The sequence below is a fragment of the Oryctolagus cuniculus genome, chromosome X, assembly GCF_051225735.1.
Source record: "Oryctolagus cuniculus isolate XC-2025 breed Fujian yellow rabbit chromosome X, ASM5122573v1, whole genome shotgun sequence".
Lineage (NCBI taxonomy): Eukaryota > Metazoa > Chordata > Mammalia > Lagomorpha > Leporidae > Oryctolagus > Oryctolagus cuniculus.
In genome coordinates, this window is record NC_142888.1 from 76,864,201 (window position 1) to 76,886,098 (window position 21,898).

General features: G+C 46.0%; 1 protein-coding gene and 1 long non-coding RNA gene across 8 annotated transcripts in view; one reads left to right on the plus strand and one right to left on the minus strand.

Moving 5' to 3' along the window:
- Positions 1-938: 938 nt before the first annotated feature.
- On the minus strand, positions 939-10,488 carry LOC103351905 (uncharacterized). 4 transcript variants are annotated; one of them, XR_016227821.1, is made up of 6 exons: positions 10,220-10,488; positions 9,801-9,943; positions 9,419-9,491; positions 4,718-4,790; positions 2,908-3,000; positions 939-1,370 (listed from the first exon to the last, which is right to left on the minus strand). It is a non-coding gene; the product is annotated as an uncharacterized LOC103351905 (long non-coding RNA). The 4 variants fall into 4 exon arrangements; XR_007912079.3 differs by having other exon boundaries at positions 940-1,370; positions 9,801-9,880; XR_519526.4 differs by lacking the exons at positions 9,801-9,943; positions 10,220-10,488 and adding an exon at positions 9,620-9,701 and having other exon boundaries at positions 942-1,370.
- Positions 10,489-13,516: 3,028 nt separating this feature from the next.
- The window catches only part of LOC149119678 (uncharacterized), a 119,999-nt gene continuing 111,617 nt past the window's right edge, over positions 13,517-21,898 (plus strand). For all 4 annotated transcript variants that reach the window (XM_089324034.1, XM_089324036.1, XM_089324037.1 and 1 more), the window contains exon 1: positions 13,517-14,645. The gene's annotated coding sequence lies outside the window, so the exon portion shown is untranslated. The remainder of the gene's footprint in view (positions 14,646-21,898) is intronic.

The window sequence follows — 21,898 nt, forward strand, 5'->3', positions numbered from 1 at the left end:
CTAGGCGGAGGATTAGCCTAGTGAGCCGTGGCACTGGCCGGAATTCCTGGTTTCTAGCTTTGGCCTGGCCCAGCCCTGGCCATTGTGGTCATTGGAGAGTGAACCAGTAGATGGAAGATCTCTCTGTCTCTTCCCCCCTCTCTCTCTCGCTCTCGCTCTCTTTCTCTGTCATTCTGCCTTTCATACAAATAAATAAATAAATCTTTTTTGGAAAAATCCCAACTTCTAATTTTAAAAAATATTTAAAAGTTAAAAACACATTATCTGATGATAAGTAAAATAATTCTCAGGAAAGTGGCATTTTCATGTAGCATATCAAAAACTATTAGGTTTTGGTAATAGTTTGTGGTAATTTATAGGGTAGCCCCAGGAAACTAGTATTATTATCTTTAATAATTTTATGAATTCCATTCTGTCTTCTATATGAATTTCATATTCTCAATGGGATTTCCAGTTATTGAGACACTATAATGAGAGAGGAAGATAAGACGATGAGTTTTTGACAAAGGGAATAAAAACATTAGCAGGATATTTTCAAACATTATGGCACTATGTATACACAGCTATTATTCACACTTGAAGTGTGAATAGCAGTTATTCACACTTGAAGATCACCAAAGGCTAGAAGATGCCATGAACTCTAGTCAAAGTTTTGCCTTTGACCAACTAATTATGTTTTGGAAAAAAAAATTAATTTCACTGTTCTTTCTTTTTTAAATTTTTCTTATTTATTTTTATTTGAAAAATAGAAAGAGAAAAATCTTGCAGCTGTTGGTTCACTCCACAAATGCTGACAAACAAGCCAAGGTTAGGCCAGGCTGATGCCAGGAGCCTAGAACTCAATCTGAGACTCCAACATGGGTGGCCATGACTCAAGTACTTGGGTCATCATCTGCTGCCACCTGGGGTGTACATTAATAGGAAGCTGATCTGGAAGTAGAAGAGTTGGAAAGAATTAGACTATTTGGGATGCAGGTACCTCAAGCAGTGACTCAACCGCTACACCAAATACCCAACCCTGACCAAGCGATTCTCATCACGGAGAATCAAGTCATGCAGTTTAAGAATAAATACATGGAGTTCAGATTTACACATTTATTTGTGCTTCATTTCAGAAGTTAAGGAAAGTTATTAACCCGGAGTAGAAGATCCCCCAATAAAAGTAGTGGTAGAAGCGCTGATCCTGGAACAAAGGTAATAATGGTAATGATGATTCATAACTTATTCCAGGGAAAGTTGGGGGGAAGAAGAGGAAGTCTTCCAGGTAAAGGTAGTGCTGGTAGAGATGGTAGTGGGGATGGCCCTCTCTCTGCCTTTGAACAGAGTGCAGGGAATGCTGGAACTCATGATCAAACTGCGGATTCATGTTCCTGTAATAGAAATAATCAAATGCTTAAATTATTAAAATAAAATATGCAGCACAAAATACTGTACACACTAGCTTTGGGAATCAATTAAATAAATGAAGACTTTAGAAAGTAAATATGGTTACGATTATAAATCTTATTTGTTAATCTGACTGGGCTATGGAATGCCCAGATATTTGTTTTGTAATGAATATGTGTGATGTATAGGCTGGGGTGCATCTGTACACATATATATCTCAAACATCTTTGTTTCTTCCCTCTTTCATCCTCTTATCATGTAACATAAGATGTGCGGACTTTATATCATGGTATTTCAGTATTAATTTTACATCATAGTATTTAAGTTATGGGATATCAAGAAGAGCAAAGATGTCCCAAGGACTTTACTTCTTCTTCTCTAGAAGAGGTCAGTGGTTTTCAGTTATGCACAGAATAGTTGTATCAAGTTAGGCAGAATTATGACTTTTTAAAATCATCTTTACATAGAAATTAAGTGCGGTTTAAAGAGATATAGGTACGGGGTGCCAAGTTGACAACGGGTGGACTTGTGATGCTTGATTTTATGTCAACCTGACTGGGCCATATAATGCCTCATCTCAATACTTTGTTCAGCATTATTCTGGGTCTTTCTATGAGGGTGCTTTTGGAGGAGATGGACACTTAAATTGTTATATTGAGTAAAGCAGACTGTACTCCATAATGTGAGTGGACCTCATCCAATCAGTTGAAGTCCTTAATAGAACAAAAAGGCTGACTCTCCCCTTAGTAAGAGAGAATTCTTCCAGACTGACTGCCTTCAAACTTGGACATAAGTTTCTCCCAATGCCTCTGCACTTGATCTGAAACAGTAGCTTGTGTTATATATGTGTGTGTGTGTAGATATATATACACACATACATATATATGTAGATATACAAATATATACATATATACATATATACACACATAAATATATGCATATATAAATACAATATATAATGTATTTATATATATATATATTTGTATATATGTTCTGTTTCTCTAGAGAGCCTGACAAATACAAAGGCAGACTCAAATTCTTCAAATGGTCACAAGTTTTCCTCTAAAAAACTTTTGCTTGTATAATACAAGGGTACTTCAAAACATCTGTGGAAAGTGGAATTAGTTAAAAGATAGTTATTTGGTGCGAAATTTTTTGAAATCCATACATAGGTTTTCATTATGTACATTTCCATGAACTTTTTGAACATCCTCTGTATATATAAACACAAAATTGTTTTAAACCAAAATAAAAACATATTCTTTCCATTTTTCCATGAACTTTTTGAGGTACCCTTGTATATTCTGACATAAGACATTTGGGGTAGTTTAAGGGATTAATGCTTGAGTTTCTTCCCCACCTGGAAGTGATTTGTCCTGTAAAATCAAATTTGCAGAGTTGTTTAAGATGTGAATTTGTCATAAAGTCTGTTTCTGGTCATATTTCCCTTCAATCTAACAAGATAATTTTCTACCATAGAACCCACTGTTATATGACACGAATTATATCTCATTTCATTACCTTGATTCAGTACTCCTACACCTCTTTCTCAAGCTATTTGACTTTTTCTTTCCTTTCTTACGTCTTCGCTTGTTCTCAGAATTCTTCATTTACCTGCAAGGATTACCACCATAAATTTACACTGAAGGAAATACTGTTAAGAAATCTCTCAATTATATTATATATGAAACAAATAAAATATTTTGGTTCCTTGAATCTCAGGCCACCCATTATGACCATTTTCCTTTTTAAAAAATGGTTATTTATTCAATTTTATTTATTTGAAATGCAGAGCAACAGAGAGAGAGAGAGAGAAAGAGAGAAAGAGAAATCTGGTTCACTCTCCAAATGCCTATAACTGTCCGTACTGGACCAGGCTGAAGCCAGGAATCCAGAATTCAATCTGGGTCTCCCACATGGGTGGCAGTGACCCAAGTACTTCAGTCATCACCTGCTGCCTCCCAGGGTGTGTATTAGCAGAAAATTGGAATCACAGGCTGGCGTTGTGTTGCAGCACGTTAAGCCATTGCCTGCAATGCCAGCATCCCATATAGGCACCAATTTGAGTCCCAGCTGCTCCACTTCTAATCCAACTCCTTGCTAATACATCTGGGAAAGCAGCAGAAGATAGAGCAAGTGCCTGGGCACCTGCCACTCATGTGAGAGACCAGGATAGAGTTCCAGGTTCTTGGCTTCTGCCTGGCCCAGCCTCTGCTGTCGCAACCATTTAGGAAATAAACCAATGGATGGAAGATATTCTCTCTCTCTCTCTCTCTAACATTGACTTTCAAATAAACAAATAAATATTTAAAAAGCAAGCAAGCAAGATGGACTCAAAAGTAAAGAAGGGACAAAAATTCAGGCACTGTAATATGGGATGTAGGTGTTCTGAGTGACATATTAACTGCTATGCCAAATGCTCACCCCCAGAGATTAATGCAAAACATCATTTTTATACAAAACAAATTTCATACAAACACTTTCTGCTATAGCTCTTATAATCTATTCTAGTAAGAGGAAGAGCTGAGATATTTCTTTAGAAACCCTAAGTAACTTACATGAAGTTGTGAAATTTTTGGAGTAATAAGAAAAATGGTCACCTAGTTTCTAAGAAAGGTCAATATAGGTGTAAATAACATGGAAATGTTTAAATAGCTTGATTAGTTCAGTCATTTATGTAACTAACAGCATGAAAAGAACAGGCAATTTCAAATTTCACCAACCCTCCATGAAGTAGGGGTATCACATTAAAACTGAGAAGAAAATTCAAAGAAGCTAATTGAGCTCACCCAAAACAGAGAGCATAGGGATTACTATGTTATTTGTTGCCACCAACAAGACAGACTTTAGAGGCTACAGCAGATAGAAGTGGTAACCTTCTTGAGGCTTTCCCAAGGATCTACGCATTATCAGGAAATGAAAGCTGAAGAAAGACAGTGAGGATTTAGGGGCCGGCGCTGTGGCGCAGTGGGTTAAAGCCCCTAACTTAAAAAAAAAAAAAAAAAAAAAAAAAAAGGCAGTGGGGATTTGTTAAGGTTTGATTGCTTCTATCTATACCTTTCAACAATCTGATTTTCTTTCATAGCCTTTACCATTTTAATATAATAAAGCTAGTGCTTTTCATCCAAATCTGTTGAAAATGATGCAGGAAGAAATAATAGATGGTAGTAACCCTATTCTATTAGGAAAAACAAATTCTTTGGTGGTTATGTTTTGGGTCCAGAAATATAAAATAGTGTATAACTGAAGCAATATTTAAAAGGTCTTTCAAAGAGAAAGATGATGCGATTCAATTGACAAATAAAACAATTATATCTAATAATAGCCTTACCTTTTTTTGAAAAGTCTCTTTTTTTGTTTACTTCTTTCAACTTTGGTTTAGTCCACACAGGAATCTATTAAGACTGAAAAAGAGTAATTAATATCATCACATAGATACTTCATGCATAAGGTATTTGCCAGACTATAAATATACCATGTGAACTATCATTTTTTAAACATTTGATTTAAGCCCCATTGTTTTTTGCTTTTTTTTAAGATTTATTTATTTATTTGAAAGTCATAGTTACACACAGAGAGAAGGAGAAGCAGAGAGAGGCAGAGAGAGAGAGAGAGAGAGAGAGAGAGGAAGAGAGAGGTCTTCCATCCGATGGTTCACTCCCCAATTGGCTGCAACCGTTGGAGCTGCACCAATCCGAAGCCAGGAGCCAGGAGACTCCTCTGGGTCTCCCACACAGGTGCAGGGGCCCAAGCACTTGGACCACCATCTTCTAGTGCTTTTCCAGGCCACAGCAGAGAGCTGGATTGGAAGTGGAACAGCTAGAACCAGCGACCATATGGGATGCTGGCACTGCAGGTGGCGGCTTTACCCGCTAGGCCAAAGCGCTGGCCCCTATCACGTCTTTTTTTTTTTTTTTTAAAGATTTATTTATTTATTTGAAAGAATTACACAGAGAGGCCGGCGCTGCGGCTCACTAGGTTAATCCTTCACCTGCGGCGCCAGCACCCTAGGTTCTAGTCCCGGTTGGGGTGCTGGATTCTGTCCCGGTTGCTCCTCTTCCAGTCCAGCTCTCTGCTGTGGCCCGGGAGTGCAGTGGAGGATGGCCCAAGTGCTTGGGCCCTGCACCCGCATGGGAGACCAGGAGAAGCACCTGGCTCCTGGCTTCGGATCGGCGCAGCTCCAGCAATTGCGGCCATTTGGGGAGTGAACCAACAGAAAAGGAAGACCTTTATCTCTGTCTCTCGCACTCTCTCACTGTCTAACTCTGCCTGGAAAAAAAAAAAAGAATTACACAGAAAGAGGAGAGGCGGAGAGAGAGAGCTCTTCCATCCGATGGTTCACTCCCCAATTGGCCGCAAGGGCCGGAGCTGTGCTGATCTGAAGCCAGGAGCCAGGTGCTTCCTCCTGGTCTCCCATGCGGGTGCAGGGGCCCAAGCACTTGGGCCATCTTCTACTTTCCCAGGCCATAGCAGAGAGCTGAATCAGAAGTAGAGCAGCCAGGTCTCGAACCAGTGCCCATATGGGATACAGGCACTTCAGGCCAGGGCGTTAACCCACTGTGCCACAGCGCTGGCCCCTCTATCACCTCTTTTCTCAAGATTTATTTATTTGTGGGGCAGGTGCTGTGGCTTAGCAAGTAAAGCCGCCACCTGCAGTGCTGGCATCCCATACATGCTCCAGTTCAAGTCTTGGCTGCTCCACTTAAGATCCAGCTCTCTGCTATTCCTCTCTCTATATAACTGTGACTTCCAAATAAATAAATAAATAAATAAATCTCTCTTTCAAGAAAAAAAGATTTATTTATTTGAAAGGAGGCAGAGCAGGGGCCAGCGCTGTGGCATAGTGGGTAAAGCAGCCGCCTGCAGTGCCGGCATCCCATGTGGGCGCCAATTCAAGTCCCAGCTGCTCTGCTTCCAATCCAGCTCTCTGCTACGGCCTGGGAAAGCAGTGGAAGATGGCCCAAGTCCTTGGGCCCCTGCACCCGCGTGGGAGACCAATAAGAAGCTCCTGGCTCCTGGCTTCAGATAGGTGTAACTCTGGCCATTGTGGCCAACTGGGGAGTGAACCAGCAGATGGAAGACCTCTCTCTCTCTCTCTCTCTCTCTCTCTCTCTCCCTCTACCTCTACCTCTCCTTCTCTCTCTGTGTAACTCTGACTTTTAAGTAAATAAATAAATAAATCTTTAAAAACACACACACACACAAAAGAAAGGCAGAGCAGTGGGGGAGGGGGAGATATCTTCCATGCACTGGTTCACTCCAATATGGAAGGCTAGTATTGTAATCAGCACCTTAACCCAGTGTACTACAATGCCGACTCCACTATCATTTCTTTTATTGTGGTAAAATACAGGTGAAATGTAGCATTTTTGCATTTTTGTGCCCTCTGATACTAAAGAGAAATTGACCTATATCACATATAAAACATAAGCTACCACATATTGTATACCTACTAACTTACTATCTTCAGCACTAGGATTGTCAAGACCTATAGCCAAGCATACATAGTTTTACTTTATTCCAATTTTAAAAAGATTCCAAATATTTCTCAACTTTTGACTCTAGAATATTTTCAACTTCTTTCATACTTTGTATGTGTGGCACAGTGGCTTAAGCTGCTTCTTGGGTTCACAGCATTCTGTATCAGGGTGCCAGTGATTCAGGTCCCTACCTCTACACTTCTGATTTAGCTTCCTGCTAATGCCCCCTGTGAAGGCAGCAGAACATGGCTCAAATTCTTCCATTCACTCCCCAAATGCTAGAGACCTGGGAATTCAAGCCAGGTCTCCCATGTGGGTGGTAGAGACTCAAACCATTTGAGTTTCTCAATCATGCTTCTCAGGGTACAACACATTAGCAGGAAGCTGGAGTCAGGAGCTAGAGGCAGATATTGAACCCAGGCACTCTAATATGGTATGTGGCTGTTCCAAGTAGTGTCTTAACTTACACACTTAATGCCTGCCCCATATTTACATTTGTAAAAAGATTTGCACATCATTCACCACTTCACAGAAAGGTATTTGACCATAACATTTTAAGAACCATTCATTTGGGGCTGGCTGCGTGGCATAGTAGGTAAAGCTGCTGCCTGTGGTGCCCCAACCCTTAATGGGCACCAGTTTGTGCCCTGGACGCTCCAGTTCCAGTCCAGTTCCCTGATAATGGCCTGGGAAAAATAGTGAAAGATGGCCCAAGTACTTGGTTCCATGCCACACAAGTAGGGGACCTGGAAGAAGCCCCTGGCTCCTGGCCTCAGCTTGGCCCAGCCCCAGAAATTGCAGCCATCTGGGAAGTGAACCAGCAGATGGACGATCTCTCTCTCTCTCTCTCTGAAGCTCTTTCAAATAAATAAATAAGTCTTTGAAACAAACAAAAAAAACCCACTCATGTATTTCAACCCTTCTTTTAGCTGAGGAAATTGAAACTGAGAGAAAGAAAATGATTGGCTTACTGTCAGAGATTCACACTGATGAGGTCACAAAGGTTTATGATGCTGCCCATCTTCTCACCTGGTCCCTACCTCTACCTGTCTCCAATGCTTTTGATTAACAGAACGTAATCAAAAGGATATGGTACAAAGCACAAGAAGCTGGTGTGTATTGAAAGCTGAGCCAGATGAGCCAAGAGACCAGGAGAGGGTGTGTGCCAACTATGTGACCCATAAGAGTTTAAATATATACAAACATTTCCAAATAATATCTTATGATGGTTTAAACAAGCTTGCATGGCCTTCTAAATCCCCTATGATAAGTATGTGTTATTACAATCACAAAACAATACATCATTTGAAAAGAAAGCTATTCACCCTTGAAAGTTAACTGGGAGCTTGCCCTATATAACATAGAAAAGAATTATATATAATGGGTGGGTGTTGTGGCACAGTGGGTTAAGCTGCCACTTGGGATAGCTGCATCTCAAGTGGGAGGGCCAGTGTCAGTCCAGGCTACTGAGCTTCTGATTCAGCTCCTTGCTAAAGATCCTGGGTGGCAGCTGAAGATGGTGCAAGTTCTTGGGTCCTTACCATCCACGTGGGAGACCCAGATGGAGTTTCTGGCTTCTTGCTTGGACAAACAGGAGCCACCCGGAATTCTTCCCCAGCTCAAAAGTCTATGGAAGTATCAGGCTACTCTGCGAGCCCTGACAAGGTCTCAGGACGCTGAAATAACGCTGCCCCTCTGCTCACTGGTGAGCACTAAGGACACAGCTCTGAGACAGCGATGCCTCCTGTGCCCTCCATTTCTACCAGACCTGCACGGCACCAGCACACACTGAGGAAATCATGTCAGAGAGTCAGGCTTGTAAACCTCAAGGCACTCGCCTCTGGTTAGAACGTGGTCTTTTCCGAGCTTAGACTCTACAGCGGGGCGGGGTGCTGGGATTGACCCAACAGGTTGCTATTTGTAATCGCAAAGGGAGAACCCCCACGACCACCATATTCAACAGTTACAGCTACTGAATGTACAATGACACCAAATACCACCAGAGGAAGTTCAATGAGAGATCATTTAGCGTGAGCCGCTGCTTTTCCTGGAAGCTGACAAGACAAGATGGCGGAAGGGGCGCAGAAGACGACGCCGAACTTTTACAAGTTCATCTAGCTGGCGAGGACCGCCACCAGCTGCGGGACCTGCGCTAGCTGCAGCTCAAGCGGCTGTGCAGTGCCCGGCAGTGGCGCCACCTGAGCCTTGGCCTGAGGCTACGGAAGTGCCTGCCCAAGCCCAAGAAGGCGGCGCCCCGCGTGGAGAAGCCGTGGGTGGTGACCTGCGGGACGCGATCGTGCTGCCCGAGGTGGTGGGCAGCGTGGCGGGCGCCTACATCGGCAAGCCAGGTGGAAATCGAGCTGGAGGTGATCGGCCACGACCCGGGCCCCTTCTCCATCACCCACAAGCCTGTGAAGCATCGGGGCCGCCCACGCTCGCCGCCTCACCCCCTCTAGTGGCCTGCTCCGCCAAAAAAGGCGCGCACGTTTCAAAAACAAGGAGCTGCGCTGGCGGAAGGGGGTAAAACTCCCACTGAGAACACTGTGACATACCTCACCGGTGTTCTTGAAGCCTGGCTCTACGCTGGCTAGCAGTCTCACTCCTGCTTCCTGCCAACACCGAGACCTGAAGAGGAAAGAGATAGTGTTAAATACCTTCGTCAGGCACACAGACCACGCTCCTAAGGAGGAATTTGGCGTGAGGAGAAAGCCTTGACTCTGGAGCAACGGGAAAGCCTCCCGTCCACTACATACCCTGAGGAGCCACAAGCCTCACCCTAAAGGTGGTCGGACCTCCTAGCGCAAACCCACTGTGACGAAATCCATAGTGACGTGCGGTGACGTCACCCTGTACTGGGCGAGGTCCAGGCTGTGGTGAAAGCTACTGGTCAACCATTTCTGCTCCCCTTGGGCTCAAGTTAATGAATTCACTAACCTTAAACTGTACATCCACAGATCCGGAAACGTTCTCCAACTCCTAACGTAGCGATTCCAACCAGGGTTCCTAGCCAGGCCCTGGTTTGTCAAATGACAGTTTGGCTTAGTAGCTGTTAACGCTCACACAACCGCACCGAGCCCCTAAAGTGAGAGGCTCTTGTGAGGGTCTCTTATCATTTGTGAGGGACAAATTTTCAGGAAAAATCAGCAGGAAGCACAGGATAGTGCCTCTCATTGCGATTTTCACCCCCACTTCTCCACAGGCCCTCACTTCACCCGCTGCCCCCAGGTCTGTCCTCTGATGTTGCTGCATCAGCCAGTCCTTTGCTGCGTGTCCTGGCCGCAGGTGCAGCTCCACCCCAACCTTTCCCCGTCTCTGCCGAGTTCACTGCGTAGCATGAAGGGCTCTCGTGATACCTGAGTCCCAGGGGTCTTACTGTCTCAGGCTCCCACTCCAGAATAGGAACTCCGTGAGGGCAGGCAGTGTCTTTGTGTCTCTTGGCTGTACTTCCAGGGTTAAGAACACGTGAGGCACATAGTGGATGCTCAAAGCTATTTGTTGAGGGAATTGATGAAAGTCACCTTTGGCCAGCACACGTCACGCTCATGCCATTCTGCCAGGTGACTGCCCACAGTGCGGTGTCCTGTCAGAACGCCCTTTCACACAGTTACATTCTGATACGGAAGCGCCTAAAAAATGAGTACTTCCGCTCAACTAAGCTGTTCCACAATTCTGGAGACAAACAACACCTGACTCCATCCCTACTGAACCAGCTCCACCACTGATCGACATTTCACCACCAATTATGCTTGATTTGCTAGTTTTTGAGCTGGAGTATTTCAAATATCACATGACTTCATTCATGAATCCTAACCAGCTATACACTCCATAGAGTCTACTATATCACACACTGTAGCTGATAAGCGCTTTAGAAAAAATTACCAAAACACCATCATTGCATCTATCAAAAATTATGATTATTCCTAATGGCACATGAACACACCTGTGTCCACATGCCTTATTTGAACAAAATAAACCTCTTAAACTTGACATGTTCTTATTAGGATCCAAAGAAATGTTATACACAGCGTTGGTTCAAGTATTTCTTATTCTTCTCTTAATCTAGAACAGTTCCCCTTTTTTTCTTCTCTGCTACTCCTTTGATGAGAGACCAGATTATGAGCTGTTTGTGCCAGTATCCACAGTCTGCATTTCCATGTAAGCATCCCTGCTGAAAAATGTTCCTTCATAAAGAGAATATGTGCACTTTGTCCTGTTCGGGCACAATGTTTGCGGCAAGAATGTCTGTGATACACACTCTGTGCTCTGGGAACTCACAGGATCGGTTTCACACACTTTTGATGAAAGATTGATCCGTGAGTTGCAGAATTTGCACCTCGAGGCCTCCACATTATGGAATTTCCCATTCATCTTTTACCTAAACATTCCTAAATCAATGTACTGGTTTATTTTTATTGTGGATATAGAATTCAGTGTCGTGGCATTCACCATTTTAAAGTGTGCAATTCACCAGTTTTTAGCAGATTCATGAGATTGTGCATGCATTACCACAATCAATTTTAGAACTCCTATCGGCCCCCATGAAGGTCATGTCTCTTAGCAGTCATTGCTCATTTCCCCTGCCAACCCTGGCGGCTACTGGTTCACCTGAGCTCTGCAAAGACTTGCCTCTTCTGGACACTTGGTGTGAACGGACCATGCAGGTGCAGTCTTCCATGTCTAGTTTCTTGAACATACATCATGTTGTCAAGGTTAGTCCATGTCGCACCACGTGCCTGCACTCTGTAAGGGAGGAGAAGGAGGCGAGCCCACTCTGCCCATCATGGAGGTCAGAGGGTAACTTTATTCTGGGGCTGCTTAGGAGGCCTTTGTCCGGGGAGCCATTTCTGAGGCCAACAAGGTCACTCCTCGCGTGACTGAGCAACAGCTCGGTATGAATGTTCCACGTTTTGTCTAGACATTCATTCATCAGTTGAGGGCTGGCTTCTCCCTGTGGGCTTTGTAAATGGTGTGGTGGCAGACGTTCAGGTACACATCTGTGGATCCCTGCCTGCAGTTCTCTCGGGTGTGTGTAGCAGTGGGCCTGCTGGGTCACGTGCTGATTGCATTTTTCAAGTGCAGTGCGAGTCCCAGCCTGTTTCTGCAGTGGTGGCATCACCTTACTATCCTACTAGCAGTGCGCGAGGCTTTCAATCTCTCGCTCTCTTTTTAAAAGATTTATTTATTTATTTGCAAGTCAGAGTTACACAGAGAGAGGAGATGCAGAGAGAGAGGTCCTCCATCTGCTGGTTCACTCCCCAATTGGCTGCAATGGCCGGAGCTGTGCCAGGAGCCAGGAGCCAGGAGCTTCCTCTGGGTCTCCCTCGTGGGTGTAGGGGCCCAAGGACTTGGGCTATCCTCTCCTGCTTTCCCAGGCCACAGCAGAGAGCTGGATTGGAAGCGGAGCAGCTGGGTCTCAAACTGGCACCCACATGGGATGCCAGCGCTTCCAGCCAGGGCATTAACCCACTGCACCACAGCGCCGGCCCTGAGGCTTTCAATCTGCACATCCTCACCGCACTAGTTATTTTCCATTTTATGTATGCATGTATGTATGTATGTATTCGATGAGTTATTTATTCAAACACTGGCTTATTTATTTGAAAGGCAGAGTGACACACACACTCACACACACACACACATAAGGAGAGAGAGTTTCTGTCTACTGATTCACTTCCCAAATGGCCAGAACAGCCAAGGCCAGGGGCCTGAACCTCCATCCAGGTCACCCATGTCGGTGACACAGATGGAAGTGCAAGTTTGTTAGCAGGAAGCTGGAGCAGCTGGGACTAACACCAGCACTGGGGAATGGGATGCCGGGGACCCAAGTGGTGGCTTAACCACCTGTGCCACAATGTCTGTCCTTGCATTTTGTGTTTATTCTGGCCATCCTAGTAACTGCGACGTGGAATTCCTGGTGATTTTGATCTGCACCTGCCTACACAACTAATGATACTGCGCATCCTGTCTCATGCTCATTTGTCATTTGCAGCCTGAGAGCCCCTCACCTGTGAATCTGGTGCCCCTCAGGTTCACACTGGCAAAGCCATTTAGCCTCTGTGGACCTGGGTTTTTGGCCACAGTGAGTATTTATTGAGTCTGTGTCTGTCCAGGGAGCAGGGACAGAAAACAGGCTTTGAGTAGGTTCCCTGTGAGGCGAATGGCCATTACCCCTAAAGTGAAAGCATAGAACAAGGAACCCAGACAGCCAGCTGAGATTCATAGCTCAGGGCTGTGTCTTCTGATCCCAGCTGGGAAGGCGCTGGCTGCTCTGTTCCCTTTGCACTGGGGCCAGGTGGGGAAGCTGTGGCAGAGCATGAACTCCTCCCTCCCACCAAATGAAGGCAGCTGGGACTCGGACGCTGTCCTGGGCAGCCCTGAAGTGCAATAGGGCAGCTGCCTGAGCATGAGAAAGCTCCCCAGGAGCCCATTTAGTCTGCTCCCCGTGCCTTGGGAATTCCACCCTCCTCTGGTCAAACAACCAGGGACAGGTGGAAAGAAAGGGCTGTGAGTTGGGGACCAGCAGGTGATCCTGGGGGGGGGGGGGCTGAGATTGTGAAGCTAGCTGGGGGTGGGGAGGATACAGGGCATTCTAGGAGTTGGGGGAGGGGACAGGGCATGCTGGGGAGTTGGGGGAGGGGCAGGGCATTCTGGGGAGTTGGGGCAGGGGGCAGGGCATTCTGAGTTGGTAGCAGTGAGTGGCCAGTTGGCCTGTCCTGGGCTTGAGGCAGACACTGAGGGGTGTCCTTGATGAGGGGTTACACCACTGAGGGCCCTGGGCAGGGGTGGCTTCAGCTGTCGCTGAAACACTCGTGTATTTGTGGTTTCTTAAACAGGACAGCCTTGTCAATGGAGAGAAGCAGGGTCCACAGGGACACCCTCACAGTGCATTGTTGAGCAAGCCGGCAGCCTGCAGCTCTCCCATGGGCCTAGGCGCCTACAGATGATTCCGTGAAAGGCTCTGGATTTGCAGCTCTCCCCGCCCCCACAGTCCTTAGGGAACAGGGGCTGGGCGGCTGCACCTCCGCTGAATCCTCCCGAGTGGCGTCATCACAGGTGATCGGGCTTTACTGTATACCCCACAGGTGTCTCCACGCGGGGACCGACATCTTGCTAGAGGAGCGAGTTCCTTTCCTCATAAGGAAGGAGGGTAGCGCGGAGGGCAGCAGTCCGGCGGGCAGCCCTCCGAGTGGCTGGCTCTGTGGCGCTGGCCGGACTTGCAGCAGCCCCTGGATGGCCGCGGGAGAGGCGCTTCCCTGGAGTTCTTGGGCCAGAGGCGGGAGCTTGCGGGACCGCCTCTCCCCAGCGGAAGGAGCAAGGAAGACTCTGATACTCCCAGGCACGCAGCCCCGTTCCAAACTGCGCGTATTCCAGTTGTTACCCCTCAAGGCTTTGGCAAGTGCTGACCGGTCTGTTTTCCACGTTATTTTCCGTTCCCGTCACCGTTTGCGCCAAAGCAACTGGGGCCCGACTCGCACGGAAACCAGTAGGTTCCCACCCGCCGTTCCCAAGTCCCCCTCTCCCTGCCCCTTCAAGCCTTTGCCAAGGTCTTGAGTGTCCCACTCCTCCCCTGGGCGGAGCCGACGGCTCAGAACCCGGATTCTCTGCCCCGCCCCTCCCCCAAGATTTAGCCCCCACCCCCTCAGGGGAGCGGTGTAGAGCAAGTGTGGGGGAGGAGCAAGCGAGCGTCCTTTGCAGCAGGGGCGCTGTGGGGTGAATGGGGCCGCGGTGGACAGATGGCGGTGCGTCCTGCCTTTCTTTCTGGCGAGCGGCCTCAGCCAGGTGAGTCTACCGGCCTTGGCTTTCCTATCCTTTCTTCTCCCGGGTGAGGGAGGACGCCGACCCAGACTTGGGCGTGGGACAAACGGTGCTAGATGGGCGACCCAGCGCGGTGGTGGCTGCTGCTTTGCCGGCCTTGGTGTCCGGCACGCATCGGCGGACTTGGCCTGGGATGGGGTGGGGGGACTGAAATTTTCCCGCCGCGGCGAACTCGCGCTCTGACCGGCAAGTGCAGGGAGCGCCCTGCCCAGATAAAGCCCTGAGGCCTTCCGCGTCCGTGGCCACAGGGCGAGAGGGGGCCCCAGCGGATCCTTGGCCCCACTCGGCTTCTCCCATCACGTGGCTGCAGAGGGTTTGTGGCTTGGCGGGTTTGGATTGAATCGTGCCACCCTTCCCACAGGAGCTGGGCCCTCCTGAATTTAGCCTCAGCCACGGAACATTTCCTTTAATGAAGGTTTGACCTCCAAGCAATACAGCTGCTTTTCCACCCGTGCATTTACGGTTTCGAAATGCAGGACCCAAAATTTTCAGGGGGCGTTTAGTTCTCGTTTTTAAAAATTATTGAGTGAGGCCGGCGCCGCAGCTCACTAGGCTAATCCTCCACCTGCAGCGCTGGCACACGGGGTTCTAGTCCCGGTCGGGGCGCCGGATTCTGTCCCGGTTGCCCCTCTTCCAGGCCAGCTCTCTGCTGTGGCCCAGGAGTGCGGTGGAGGATGGCCCAAGTCCTTAGGCCCTGCACCCCATGGGAGACCAGGAGAAGCACCTGGCTCCTGGCTTCGGATCAGCGCGGTGCGCCGGCCGCAGTGCGCCAGCCGCAGCGGCCATTGGAGGGTGAACCAACGGCAAAGGAAGACCTTTCTCTTTGTCTCTCTCTCTCACTGTCCACTCTGCCTGTCAAAAAATTAAAAAATAAAAAATATTGAGGAGACTGGGGTCTTGTATTGTGAGGCACTAGCACCCCCCCCCCCCCCAAGCCCTGTGCTTTTGCAAAAGTAGGGAGAGCCTACAGGGCTTCCCCACTGATGGGCCTGGAAGCACTTCCTGTTGGCCAGAGGAAGAGCCTGGGCTGCGGAAGAGGCTGCTCCTCTGATTTCTTCCCCCCACTCGGGTTCGCCCACCCATATGGCCACAAATTCTGAGACTATGTATAGTACAAACATTGGTCCTACTGAAGAGAAATTCACTCAGCTCATGGAGTAGTAAAAGGAGGTCCTTCTGGCGCCGGCTTCATTTCAAATGTCCTGGGGACACGATGTGTGCGTTCCTCATCCTAAAACGTGGATGACGTTGATTGTCTTGAGCAGAATATGCTACACTTTGTGTATACTCAGTTTGGCAAGTGTCTTTAGTTGCTGGGACTTTAAGAAACATTCTTAAGCACAGAAATAGTGCTTAAGCCTGCAGTGAGTCTTTGTTAATGAAAAGAAAGAATATCATTGACTATCTTATGACTAAATAGGAAATCAATTTTTGTCATTGCTTTGTACTTGGGGAGGTGTCAATCTGGTTTTTCTATGAAAGTGAGAAGCTAACTTTTAATGGATATCAACTTTTGATACTCGGGAGGTCTTTGTGGTATTAAAAATTAGAGAAAAGTATAAAAAATTTAACTTAAATGGAATTTAAGGAAGAAATGTGGAAGTAGCAATGTGGAATAATCGTTGGGCTGCTTTGGCTAGCTCACTAAAAGTAACCAATTAAACATTTTCAGTGAAATTTTACTTAAATAGAGGTAGCAGGTCAATGTTACAATGGGACAAGGAAGCACAACTGAGTATGCAATGAAAATAATATATTTGATTTCATGGTGAAAACCTTATCTCCAAATATAGAAATAATCACTTCTGCGGGCCTTTTGTTAAGTGAAATTGTGAATAACTGAAGATATGTTGCTGTGAAAACAAATTGTAGTACAATAGTATGGATCCTGGATATTAAGTATGATTTGTTGAATTAAGTTACAAAGTTGAACGTGGGATAAGAAGTCATGTGTTTGGGAGGGAGAAAATATGAATGTAAGGCAGTTGACCCAGGAGCAACTGAGATCTCTAACTGGTACAGTTGAGGCCCCGTGTTATGTGCAGTTTCTATTTTTAGAAGGTAACTAAGAAAATGCTGTGGCTTGCATTTAGCCTAGTGATTAAGACACCTGCAGGAAATACCGGAGTTCAATAACGGGCTCAACCTCTGATTCCAGCTTCCTGCTTAAGGAGGCCCTGGGAGGAGGAATGATGGCTCAAGTAATCGGGTTCCTGCCCCCCACCAGGAGGCCTGGGCTGACTTTCTGGCTCTTGGCTGACCTCCCAATGCCTCACTGTAGTTGTTTTAGGAATTTAGGGAGCGTAGCGGAGGTCGGGGGTGTTTGCTCTGTCTTCCTGTTTCTCTGCTTCTTAAATAAATGAAAGTTTTTTTTTAAAAAATTACAATGCCAAGAGCCTACAAAGGCATACAAAGCAGATTTTAAAATACAGTAGAAAGAAATGAAAACCATGTTCTAAGAGCTTTTTTAAACTCAGTGTCCACACCCAAAAGAAAATAAAAGCATCCATAACCATGTGGACTAACAAAAAAAAAGTCATTGGAATCGGCTCTTCTCCCCATTGAGGTATAAAATCTGTATAGCAACTTGAACATGTACTATTTATAAGAAATTGTGCTTCTCATAGTTGTGTTTTCTTTTAAACTGTGTTTAATATGGTTTTTATTGTAAAAATCACACAATTTTTAGTTTGGTTCCAATTCTTTCATACCAGTATTTAACTTACTGGCTACCAGTACTAATCAGGAAAAAATGTTTATCTTAATTATGATACCACAATCAAAAGAAATTACTGATACATGAGCAAACCATAAAAACTAGTGATTGTTTGATTAAAAACATCAGTGTGCACAGTCTCTTTATTATGCAATTTCACACCTTGGACCGGAAAGCTGGTTCACAATGGGTGAAAGGAACCTTAAGTTTAAGTGCATCCCATATGGAAATGCCCAGTTTGAGTCCCAGGTCCTCAGTTTCTAATCCAGCTTCCTGCTATCTTACCCCCTGGGAGGCAGCAGCTAATGGCTCAAGTGCTTCAGCCAGGCTTGGCATTTGGAGAGTGAACCAGCAGATAAGAGATCTTCCCCTGTCAGGTGCTCTGTTTCTGCCTTTCAAATAAATGGGAAACGTGGGAGTATTCGCCGTGGCAATTAAAATGCTGCTTGGATGCCCATATCTCCTATCAGAAAGCTTGGGTTCCAGTGCCAGCCTCTCTGCTGATTCCAGCTTCCTGCTAAGGCGCACTCTGGCAGGTAGCAGAAAATGGATCAAGTGGTTGAATTCCTGCCACCCACGGAAGACCTGCATTGTACTCCAGTTTCAGCCTGGCGCCGTCTTGGCTGTTGAGGGCATTTGAGGGCAGTGAAAACAACAGATCCTGGCATCATCTATCAGAACAGTTTTTTTCTACCAGGTTTCTCCATGAGCAATTAATGATGCTATGGGCAGTTCACGGCACAGTGCCTGGAGACTTGCTCTGGGGAAAGGTCGCCACACATTGGAGGAAGATTATCTAGATACACTTTTGTTTTACACCCTTCTGGCATCTGGTAAAGACCTGTGGAGTGTAATGGTGTCACTCTGTTAAATTGAACTGATTGATTTTACTTTGTTTTGGCTCTGTGATCTCTGTCATCTTTCCTTGATCTCTTTGGGAAGGAGGACTGGTTTCGCTGTTTCTCTAGGACCATCCTGAGCCTTGTGTACTGGCTCTAGGACATCCTCAGCAGGAATCGCTCAGCCTTTTGTTTTTGTGCACTAAAGTGAGACAGCATATCCAGGATGTGTCTATGACTACGTTCAAATATGCCAAATGTCTTTTGATGCAAGATTTTAAAATATATACACATGTATATATGGCACAAATATAAAAGGCCATGAGAAATACTCTGTTCTGGCCAGTTGTGGTGCAGGCTGCTGTGTGACCACTAACTGTTAAACAGGCCACAGTCCCCACACCCCCTCCTAAGCCAATGTTAGCATCTCCCTGCTGCCCCACAGGCCGCTAGGGTGGGATTGGCCTGTGCTCAACAGTCACATAGTTATTTTCTGTATCTGTGATGCAGAAACATCTGAGGTCTGAAATGGCCATGATTAACGAAAGAAACCTTTTTCACTTGAAAGACCAAGCAGAGGGACCCAGCCAAAGATTTTCCATTTACTGGTTTATTCCCCAAATGCAAACAACAGCCAGGACTGGGTCAGGTTGAAGCCAGGAGCCTGGAACTCAATCTGAGTCTCTGACATGCATGGCAGGGACCCAAGTACTAGAGCTCCCAGGGTCTCCATTATCAGGAAGCTGAAATTAAGAGTGCAGCTGGGACACTAACATAGGTACTCCCAAGCAGTGTCCTAACTGCTGTACCAAATATCCACTGCAATAGTGCAGCTTTCCAAAGAGAATTTCAGATATCAGATTGTATATGTGAGGATAATAATACAAAATATATTTCATTAGAACAAATTATATGTAGACATAGTACAGCCACAATGTGAAACAGGAGCTCCCTCAGAAAGCTAAAAATCTGTCTGCTTGTGACCCAGCTGTTCCACTTCTGGGACTATATCTAAGGAAAATCAGCATATCAAAGAGATAATACTTGCATCCCAGATAGCCAAGGTATCTTATCTTTGGACTTATCTTTGCTAAGCATCCTTGGATGGATGAATGGATAAAGAAAATTGTAGGGCTGGCACTGTGTCACAAAGGGTTAAGCTGCCACCTCTGTCTACAGTGCCAGCATCCAATATGGGTGCTGGTTTGAGACCCAGCTGCTTCATAAAATGTATATGTATTTCATATTAACCAAACATTTTTAAAAATTACAAATTATCTCAGTAATTTTATATGGATTACATGTTGAAATACTTTGGATATTGGGTTAAATCAAGTATTAATATAAAAAATCTAGCAACATTATATATAGACAAATATTCAAAAGAAATGCAGTTATGCTATTTATTTCTAGATGACTGTGTTAAGAGTGTGTGCTTGTGTTTGTGTTCCTGTGTGTGCTTGTATACTAGATTCTGTGGATTTGATGGTAGAAGAGGGTGATCATGATGGACTAGTCAGGGAATTTCATACAGGAAAGTGTGCTGTGTTCACCTTAGGATTATAATTATTTTAAAGGTAGAAGGGACAATGTTGTCTGGCACTAGACCCCTATGATCTCATATGACCTGTGAGATGGTATTTGGTGCTCTGCATGTGTAGGAAAAATTCTAGAAAGAAAATAACTGTTCTGACTTGGGACCACTTGAAAGGATTCAGACCCATGATATCATGAAATGGCAGGTAATATGAGTGTCTTGGATGGGCAGGTCATGGTTGGAAACTCATGGTAGGTGAGACATTATAGTGCGTTAATTCATGTTTTGAGTTCTCTGCTTGGGCAGCTAGCCGAGCCAGGTGGGCCTGTTGGTTACCATGACATCAGTTGCCATAGAGGCATATGGCTGAGGAGCAAAGGCATAAAGGCGTGGAAATTTGATAAATTTCGCTTCTCAGTCTCATCTTCCTATCACCCATGCAAGAGCCAGAGCGGCCAGCTTATGGTTGGCAGCCCACAGTAGACACCAGGTAGTCTGGTGGCACCCGGGAGGCTCGTATCTCCCCTTGTCCAGGCTCAAGGGCAACATAGGACTTGTGCTTCAGCTGCATAGTACTGTGGCATCTGGAAAACCTCATACAAGCCATCTTTGGTGTTGGCTAAGTCATGATGTGCCCATCTTCTGTGTGTGTAGGTTCCTGCTCTGTGCAGGCTGCCTCTGTGTGGACATGCGAAGGTGTTTCTTCTTGGCCCCTAGGTTCATGAGAACATTGGAGCAGAACTCCTTTGCTCAGGATAGTTGTTCAGCAAGTACAGAGTGTCCATGAGAGAGCACATAAGGAAGATGGCATAGTGTGAGTAGGCGAGGAGCCACAGGTGTTCTCATCTCCTGATCTGGGGTTGACAGCACCATGTCCCCCTCCTGATCATTGACCGCAGTGTCAGACACCTCATTCTCAAACCTGGTGCGCATGTCCTCCTCATTATTAAACATGAGTTGCTGGTCTGCTGGCATGTGTTGCTGCACATGTGGTTGCTCGTAGTGCCAGCTGCTTGAGGACAGTCACTGTGGGGTTGCTGGGCCAACCCCACAGGAGTGGCCTGTCTGCCATTTTTCTAGTCACTCTCTTCTCTGGGAGGCAGAGGTCACTAGAATGTAAGAGGCAGAGAAGGAGCACAAGGAAGTGGTGAGTATAACTGTCTGCTAACTAGCCACTTACCTAAATCAGGATTCCGTGCTTCCCACGCAGCCTGGAACATAGAGGACTTTTTTTTTTCTTTCACCTTTCAAAGGAAAAGCTCTCAGACCCTAGAGAGAGAGGGGCTCTTCTGAGTTATAAGATATACTTATTTACAGTTCTTTGCCTAAGAAAAGAGGGTTAGGGGTCTATCATCAAGGACGTGTTGGCTGCAAAATCAGACTTTGTTCTCAGCTGTGAGCATCTTCTGGTAGGCACTATGTATATGTGTAGGGGAGTGGGTGGGGAGAGGGGACTGGGTCATCCTAGAGACCGAGCCTTAAGCTGCCAAAAGCTATGCTAGAGTTTGGAAAGTTTCTTACTGTGTAAGTTTGAACTGGGTTTTCTGTCTTTCTGTTTTGTCTTTCTTTCCTTCCTTTTGATTGATTTATTTGAAAGGCAAAGTTAGGGAGACATAGACCTTCCATCTACTGGTTCACTCCCCATATGGCTGCAACAGCTGGGGCTGGGTCAGGTTGAAGCCAGGAGCTTCTTCCATGTCTTCCACATGGGTGCAGGGGCCCAAGCACTTGGTCCATCCTCCGCTGGTTTCCCAGGCACATTGGCAGGGAACTGGATTGGAATTGGAGCAGTCAGAACATGAATCAATGCCTATATGGGATATTGGTGTGGTAGGTGGTGGCTTAACCCACTATGTCACAACACCAGCCTCTAGGTTTTCTTTTATAAAATGTATTTGCAAGTAGTAGAGACACAGAAAGAGAGAAACACACATGTAAAAAGAGACCTCAGGGCTGGCACTGTGAAATAGTAGGTTAAACCTCTGCCTATGGCACTGGCATCCCAAATGGGTGCCAGATCGAGTTTTGGCTGTTCCACTTGTGATCCAGCTCTCTGCTAATGGCTTGGGAAAGCAATGGAAGATGGCCCAAGTGCTTGGCCCTTTGCACCCACATGTTAGACCCC